The following is a 9,128-nucleotide window of genomic DNA, read 5'->3' as shown; positions in this document are numbered from 1 at the left end:
AGACTAGTACCCAAGGAAAACACTGTTATAGGCAGTTGTGAACTCTTTCTGACAAGCCTTTCTTTAAGAGTTAAATAATTCACTGGAGCTTTTCTTTATTACTTTGCAGCTCAGATGCAGTAAATGAAGAATTATTTCAGCTGCAAAGTAGATTTCAAATGTTCCATAAAAAAAATGGTACTTCTAACTCTAAATTACCTGACATTATTAACTGCATGCAGTGACTGGCAACCTGTCACTCAGTTCTTTATTGCTGTTTGAATAGAATATTTAAATAGAATATTTAAACTGGCCATACCTGACAAGGTGACAGTTCTTCCGGAAGCACCGTGATAATCCACCTGAGATCTTCTTGTCCAGTTATTTCATATTAAAAAAACGGAGAAAATGGAAGTTAGGCTGAGTTCTGTGAAATGGGAAGTAAATATTAAGAAAAATTTCACTTCCAAACTTCTTGATCCTCCTGGCACCGTGGGTGATACCAGAGTAAAATGCTGCTTCAGATTAGCCCATCTTAGTACTGAAGAGTGATATTAAGACGACTTGTTACCACTCATATGGTTTTCATCACTGCCTGTACCACGGCCAAAACTTCTGGCTTAACTCAGGGCGTCTAGTGGAAGGCTTTGTAAAACCTGCAGTTTAATAATAGCTGACATCAGGCCGTTGGAAGTACAGTGAGGTCCATTTCAGGTCATTCCTGCCATGGAATCACACTTATTTATGAGTTCCTTTGCCAGTATTCTTTATAGAGTGTGACTTTAATGAACGGGTAAAGCCTTGGCCAGTGGCAGGGTGAGCTGATAGCAATCAGCGTGTTGCCAGCCCTTCCTAAGCTCAGGACTGTGTTGTGTCTTTAGGTATAAATCGTGCCTCTTGCTTTCAGGAGGCAACTGGCTGACTAGGAGGGGGCTCAGGAATGTGAAATGTAGATCCGATTTTATTAGTTGATATAGTCAGTTTGTTTCTCTTGTGTATGAGAAATAATGGGCATCTTTACATAAACATAGACCATTTTTGCAGAGTTGTGTGACAGGATCGAAGTTATGAGCTTAAAACAAGGTCCTTGGCAATTTGCTCTGTTGCCTTGTTTGTAGTGAAATGCCTGTCACAATATTTGGAAGTCAGATTGTTCTTTGTTTGCCTTTCCTGGGTTGCCTGGGTACTGCAGAAATGTGGGACTTGCTGAGCTCTCTGAAGCAGGTTCTGTAGCTGATGTACCAGTCTGTGTCTTTAACTTTACCGTGCAGACTATCTGTCCCACTCTATGTACATCGGACTTCATCTCTGTCTTTAATTAGTCCTTTCTCAGCTAAGAGTCTGATCTCACACAGAAAAATAGACTGGAGGTTTTATTGATTTTGTTAATATCAGTGTAACATGGTGCTGCTTGCAAAGCAGTGGTTCAAGTTGCAGATCAGTTATTTTCTTGTTAAGGAAGAAAAAAATCCTGTGCCAAAAATGAAAGCTTTGGAGCTATCGGATCAGAGCAGGTAAGACTTGTGTTACCTGCGGCACTGGTTTGGCGCGAGGTCCAGTTCCAGTAGCAGAGATGAATGATGATAAAGATTCTCCCTGTCAATTTTCCCAAGGAATGAAATTACAGTTTCAAAAGCAACCACATGCCCACATAAAAGCCTGGAGGATGGTCTTAAATTTTTTTGAAATCTCAGATTGCATATCTCGGCATTCTCTTGCCGACGTCTGGAAACTGCAGCTTCTGAAGCCAGCGCTCCCTGTGTTTTGAATAGCTCGGTTTGGATACGTTTACTTGGGTAAATTAGTATTAAATTGCTGCTTAGAAAAACCTCCAGCACTGTGTTGGCTCTCTAAGAGAAGAGAGCCAGGGCCTGGGGGTTGTGATACAAATGTACCAGTTTCTTTCTTTTCTTTTCTCCTCTCAATAGAGAAGTGCTGACTCAGCAGTGTCCCAGGTCTGCAGTTCTCCCCGTTCCTCATGTTTAGCAACATCTCCATTTTGGATAAACAATTATTATTTTCTCTTTTCAGTTGATTCTGGTGGTAGGCATATGCTCGCAGCACACTTCCAATTTACTGAAAACTAGCTCCTGCTGCAGAATTCTACTCCAGGACCGCAGTTTCCAGTTTACTTTGGATGCAAAGCCCGTACCTGAGCCAGCACGGTGGGGCAGCTCTGGAGCTGTGAATGGAAGCTGGAGAGTGCAAAGGCACAAGCTGCGGGTGTTTGGGTCAGGGTTCCTCTCCCTGGGCTGCAGCTGCAGCCTCGCGATGCGGTGTCAGATCCTACTGTTACAAAGCAATTGATTTGAGGCGATGTGGGTGAAGATGTTCTTAGAAGAAAGCATCATGTTATCTTACTGCATCTGCTCTGTCCTTAATAGTGAGGGCTTGGTTTCAAACAGCCCAATAGAAAAATGCGTCTGCCACAATTGTTTAATCCATGATGTTTTTGTCTTAATGAAGAGAGATACTCTTACCTAGAAATCAGGCCGAGGGTCTTTTCCCTGCAAGTAAATAACTAGAAGGTTATATAAAGCCAAACTGTTTGCTCAGACCTTTTCAGTGATTTCTGTTTTCACCAGTGAAAGAATTGGTTGAAAATTAGAATTCGATCTTGCCTTAAAATACATACATAACTTCTTTGAGTAGTGGAGACGAACTTTTGAGGTGAAGAGTAGGAGCACATCCAGTGCATGGTAGCTGGGAATACTGCCTTTTGCTATGGTGAAATATGGAAATGGAAAAAGATTGAGTGGTGCTTTATACGTCATCACATCAGTGATATCAAATACTATCTTGGTTTCTTTATTGCAAGTGTCTATATTTGCATTACTTTATATGTTGGAGCAGGCAAGCATATGCTGCCATATGTGTCTAGTGCTTACATTGCAATCTCTTTTTTAAGCCAATCTTGTCCATGTTTGTTATTGTAAGGCAAACTGAATACTTTTTTATTTTCTCGCACTGTTTATAAATGTGGTTTACATAAAGCGATGAATCTAACATCCACTGCAGAAATCTGTCTTGGAGACCGCCCATCACATTTTAATACCATGACATATTCCTTTCCTGCTCACAACCAGCCCATGTGCAGTGCAGTCACATAGTTGGGGTTTAGCTAAGTTTTGGCTCTTCCCAAGCTGAGCTGCGCCATTTAAGGTAGCTGAGTATAGAAAAGCTATGCGTCATCTTGATTCTTCAGTATTTATATGTAAATATAGTAAAACACTCATTTGTTGTAAAGCATTAATTCACTTTCACTTGTTAATACGCACATTTTTTTTGCATAATTTTGGCAGCTGACTTAGTAACTGCAACAAAATCACAGTTTCATTTTGCTGTCAGAGTCTTCAGGTCCTGGTGTTTATTAGCAACACAGCAAATATTGCATTTCATATCCTGCGACATCAAGAGATGTACAAAAAGAGCTGTAAAGTCAAGTCTGTGTGTGCATGCATCTCTGCGATTGTCTGGCTGATGTGTTTTGTGCGCGCAGGAATGTGCCGATCTGGAAAGACTGGAGAGGTAAAATAGTCACCTGCAGAGACAGATCTTCATTGTCACCCTTGCAGATAGATTGTGTTGCCTTAGGGCAGAGGAAGTCGACTTTGTCCTGCCTTAGGCTGCAGACTAATGCAAGTCTGTCTGTGTAGGGATGCCAGTTTAAGTCCCCTGCTGGCTTGTTCCCCCCTCAGTGCTCATCCCCTCGGTCCCGTTTGTGCACTTCAAGGGGCCAGAAAGGTGCTGGCCTGAAGGATGACCTGCTGGGTGAGAGGGTCCTGAAACCTTTCTGGTCCTCATCCATGCCAGTCGTTCTTGGCCTTCCTTTTGACGCTGCTTACAGGTTTGGATAATGTTACACGGCATTTTTACAGAAAATGGATGTTTATCTGCCTTGCAGTGTTGGAGACACCAGACATTCTTTCATGGAAAATCAAACAGTAGTTAAAGCGAAAAGTTCTGCAGCCAGAGCCAAACTACTGAATCACTCCGATAGTAAGTTCTGAAGGAAAATTTTCTGTTTCAGAATACAGGCTGGACTGAGCACAACAATTCCTTGCCGAGTGTTAAGTGTTTACTCTGCCAAAGTTTAACAATTAAAAAAAATAAAACCTCGCCATCTGCAAATGGTGGGGTTTCTTCCATTTTCCCCTTGGTTTTAACAACCAGTGTGAACGATGTGGAAGTGCAGATGAGTAAGTTTTCTTACACACAGCTAGCTTTTTCCTACACCTGGGTTGGGGCAATCCCCAATTTCAATACAGGATGGGGATGATGTGATTGAGAACAGCCCTACAGAGAAGGACTTGGGGTGAGGTCCTGGCCCAGGCTTCCCAGGGAAGTTGTGGATACCCCATCCCTGAAGATGTTCAAGGCCAGGTTGGATGGGGCTTGGGCAGCCTGACCTAGTGGGAAGTGCCCCTGACCATCACCGGGGGGTGGAACTGGACGATCTTTAAGGTCCTTTCCAACCCAAACTATTGTATGATTCTGTGATTTTGCTATGTTCACGTTGTTCCAAACACAAAGGCAACATTTGAAGTGGCAGCTGCCATCAATATCCATTGAGTTGGTAGGTTTCACTAAAAAGAAACATGGCCTTCCAGTCCTTCGTATTCCAGAAAAAAAGTAAATAGAGCATCCAAAGTAAGTTAGTCTGATGATAATTAAATTTGGTATTATGCTTTTCCCTAACTTTACTTATCGGCCACAGTGATTTATATTGCATCAGAAATTCAGAGATCCGAAAGGAGATGAGTGACCCAGTTTGTGATGACTATGAGAAATGGCAGCAGTAAACATCCCATTGTTAACATTCATTGGCTGCATTTGGCACTGTTATGTCTGATGAAGAACATGGGCCCGTGTTTGCATGTACTTTGAGCATATGCTGTGTTTTGGAGATGGCAAAAGAAACAATATTTCTGGGAAGATCTCCAGCCTGAGTTTGTTTACAGGCTTTGAAACACATGACGTTACTTCGGAGCAGCTGAAACGAAAGCTTACAGAAATATCACTGATGAAGAGAAAGACATCATCTCCATAGGAAACCGATTTCCCTACTATGTCAGTGAGCCAGTCCTGTGTTCTTAGATGTTGTTTGGTTCCTGTGAGTATTGTCAGAGGGTCTTGCTGGTGTTTCCTGGACGCAGTGACAGTAGCTCTGTCTGCAAATACCTTAACGTGCTGTTTTCCAAGGTACTTGTTTGGGAATGCAGGAATGTATGGTTAAGATGTTTGGTCCCCTAGATGGGTTTGCACTGGTTTTTATCATAGACAGCAATTCCCCAGTTGATAGAAGTTGCTGTTACCACTCGGTGGAAACGCTTATGTCAATGGAAAGCAAACATATGGCATAACTACGTGTTGACTTGCGGTGTGGAACATGGGATATTTTTGCAGAACAATTTGCAAAGCAGAGGCTGTTATTTTTTTCTTGAACACTTCTATCCCGCAAAGGGCAGTTTCCACTCGGCTTGCCCACAGCCGAATGCAGTAGCTCTGACTGCACAAAGGAGGCCTGCCCAACCAATGTATGACTTTTCTTTTTTAAACAAGCAAATGATATCTTTGTGATTTGTCACGTTGGAGTCGTACTGCAACGAGGTTTTCGTTTCATGGTCGTTATAATTTCTATGTATGTCTCCTCACGTGAGACCATGGGCTGCTCTTTGCTCAGGAAGTGGAGAGAAATTTAGTTCAGCTAAATCAGAGAACTAACTAATGCTTCTTTCATTTAAGATCTTACCAGAGGCCTTCAAAATAAATATATAATGTAAGCAACACAGATCTATTTGAACCCATAGGGCATCAAGGGAGAAAAAAAGAAAAATTATTTTGCCTTTTCCAATGCAAAAGCTGGGTTAACAGGAAAGAAATGAGTGGGTGGCAAGTTCAGACCAAAAGGAAACACTTCATGGAACATTTGTAGTTCAGCTGTGGAAATGTGCGAGGACTATTATAGACTTTAACGTTTTATATAGACCCAAAGAGTAATTGGTCTAATTGAAAGAGGAAAAGTCTTGCTTCCCAAGTGCCTAGTTACAAGAGCCAAACTGTGCTGGAAAAAAATGGAACAAGAGTATTCCCTGGAGGGGTGGTGGTGAGTAAGTTCTAGTGAGGCTCAGAACCAAGTGCTATTAGGAGAGAGCAAGCCCTATAGATTTCTAAGGAACAGCCATTTAAAAGGGGACTCGAACCATGAAATATTCACGAGGGCAGCCGTTCCCTAGCTATGAAGGTTTTTAAGGAACAGAGGTCAGAGGATAAAATGTAACAGGGTGGCCAACTTTCAGGATTTTGGAGAAGCTGCTGTGAGAAAAATATAGTCCATGTTAATCCTTTTGCCTGATCTTAATCTTTTAAAAATATGATTACACAATCCACTCAGAAGATCCTTGCCCTGGTTGATAGTCTTGATGAATACCCAGTATTTCCACAGCTGTGTTCAGTATTGCTCCTTTGAGAAAACGAGCTGTATGTGGAAAAAATAAGTCAGCTTTTATATAATTTTCCTAGGAACCACTCTCCTATGAGAAGTTCCCACAGAGCAGCAGAGATCTGTTTGGGCAGTGCTGCATGCAAAGCCTGCAGGTTTCTGTACGGGGGCTCACGATGCTCACACCTGGAATGACAGTTCTTTTCTCGTCATTAAGAGAACTGCTTCAAAGGGCTTTGTAGAGAACAGCGCATTGGTAGCCAGTCTTCCTAACTCTATCAGAGCTCTGTTAATGTAAACAATGACTGAAATCAGTAGCTATGAATTACAGAAATGTTTGCATTCAAGAACTGGGGGATCTGCGTCGATCTGTGTCCTGTGCAAAGAATTAAACACAAACAAAATGGGAGCTCTACTAGCCTACAGGAATCATTTATTCAGCGGCTGTAGAAATTCCTTACATGACAGACTACTAAAGAAGAAATTATAAAGTCAATATTTTTAAGATGAATATTTTAAATATTGTAACTGCTAACGCTTTGATTTACTTAATGTAATTCTTAAACTCTCCATTCTTTTAATGAAATTCATTTAATGAATGTAGTCCGGATGGCTCAAGCAGACTAGAAGAACATTGGTGTGGGGAATTCACTCAGCTCCTGAGTGTTTGCTCACTTGTAGAGAGGATGAAGAACGTTTATGTCCTCTGTGGCTTCCGTGGTGGCTTGGCCACTTGTAGGTCTGGATTCAAAGCATCAGTCAAGAACATCACTGATTTGTAGCTTTACTGAGAGGAGCAAACAGCCAAGCCCTTGCAGCTCTCATGTCAGCTGATTTTCTGAGCCCAGCCCAGCAGTTACTGGGCTTTGTGATAAATAAATAAGCAATATTCAGTCATTGCTCCCATTGCCTCGCTCCTCACACCCAGCATAGACTGGAAAAAGCTGACACCGTATTGCTGCAAATCTGTTGGTTTAGTTTTGCTTTACTGACTGGAGCGTTTCAGTAGGATAAAATGGATGGTAATTTATCATGAACTGGGTTTTGGTGTGATCAAAAACGTTTTCTGCAGTGCTGGGCTGAGTAAGCTCTTGCAGGGATGCACAGTGATGCCCGGATGTTTCCCGAAGGAAATTTAATTGTGTAGTAACTGCTGCAGCTTGTTCATCTTGGGTCACGTGTGATGGAAGGTGTTTATGAAAACTTCTGTTTGATATTCTCTGTTCATTTCTTAAACTGAAAAGGAGAAAATAGTGCTAAGTCTTTATGGGTCTGTGGGCACAGGGTGGCTGTCAGCAAGGAGCATTACACGTGGAACGAGGCCATGTCTCTTGGGATCAGTAAAGCCATGCATTTCCACTGAATTTCATCACAGCAGTTGTTACTGAATCGTTAAAATTGTGCTTGCTAGCATTTAGGTGTAGCTGCTCAATGCCTGAGTTGTTGGGATAAAACTTCTGAGTAGGATGTAAATTTATTAGGAAAATAAAAGGCTAAACTCAGTTTGATCATATGACCATTTCTTAATGTGGAAAAGGAGATCTGTTTAATACATTTTAGAGTTTTGTAAGTGATGTATTCACTACTTTTAGATGGAAATTGTTCCAACATTTTTCCACAAGATTTTGGGCCTTGCAGCTGTACAGAAGTTGTTGACAACATTCAATCAGAGCTCTTATTTCACATGCCCGTTGTTTTTTCCCCCATTTAAAGTGGTTTCCAGTGTGCCAAGAGAAGTAAAATTAAAGACTTTCCCCTTGAAATGGAGAGTTTGGGATTTCATGGTGGCTGGCAGTAATCGAAGCTAATGTTACTGAATAAGCAACAGCAGCAGGATCTCTCAGTTTTGTTCTTTGGGAAACAGGAATCTGTCTACTGGACCTGTCAAAACATAATTATGAACTAGTCTTTTTGGATGGTCTTTTTACCTTTTTCACTTCTCAAGAAGACAGTGAGCCTGCACTGCAGGGCTTCTTCCAGACAAGTGTAGGTTACACGTTCGGCTGCTGGTTGTGGCCCATGAGATCTTTAAATGCTTCCTGCGTGCAAAACCAGAGTTCAAGTCAGTCACTGGCTGGGTTACTAAAAACATTGTATTCAGGGTTTTGCCCTACTTTGAGTAGTTTCCTCTTTGAAATGGTTAAAACATTCTGATGGGACTTATCTGCAGCCTTAGCAGCTTGTTCTCTCTTGAATTGATCTGTGTGTACTAATCACAGCTTCATCTGCATCTGGAGAGCAGGAGAAACAAGAGTATTCTATGCACCTACCCAAATCCAACTGTCAAAATTGTTCCACGATGGTTTTAGCAGCTTTCTTCCTCAAAGCACATTCTCATCAGGGACTTGCTGGTGCGCATACAGGGACTTTCTGCGGGCGGTCGTTATTCCAGCCAGCTCGGAATAATGTCAAGACCTTCCCAGTAGATCTCAAGTGAGCTTCTGCCCAGACTATAAGTTCACATGGTGCCTGCTTCTGTCAGACTTGGGGAATTTTCAGAGGACTGGTATGGCTGAGGTCCAAGCAAGTTGTTTTGGATCCACAAAAGATCTCCTGGCTGATACAGGGTGTGGGCCGTGCTACTGAATGAGACTTGTGGGTCTCATAGTTCTTTAGCAGATCTATATTCCATTCTCCAGCTAATTGCCTTCTTGAAGTATATTCATTTCCAGTGCAAGCCTGCAAAAACTAATTATTTGCTCAAATA

At 41.9% G+C, this 9,128-nt stretch overlaps 1 protein-coding gene across 1 annotated transcript in view; it reads left to right on the top strand.

Annotated features, from left to right (window-relative positions):
* CENPP (centromere protein P) overlaps nucleotides 1–9,128 on the top strand; it is an 88,138-nt gene that overhangs the window by 49,854 nt on the left and 29,156 nt on the right. The gene's annotated exons all lie outside the window — the stretch shown is intronic.

This window comes from Phaenicophaeus curvirostris, chromosome 11 (genome assembly GCF_032191515.1).
Source record: "Phaenicophaeus curvirostris isolate KB17595 chromosome 11, BPBGC_Pcur_1.0, whole genome shotgun sequence".
Taxonomy (NCBI): Eukaryota; Metazoa; Chordata; class Aves; order Cuculiformes; family Cuculidae; genus Phaenicophaeus; species Phaenicophaeus curvirostris.
Note: the sequence above shows the minus strand (reverse complement) of the source record. Positions and strands in the feature narration are given on the sequence as shown.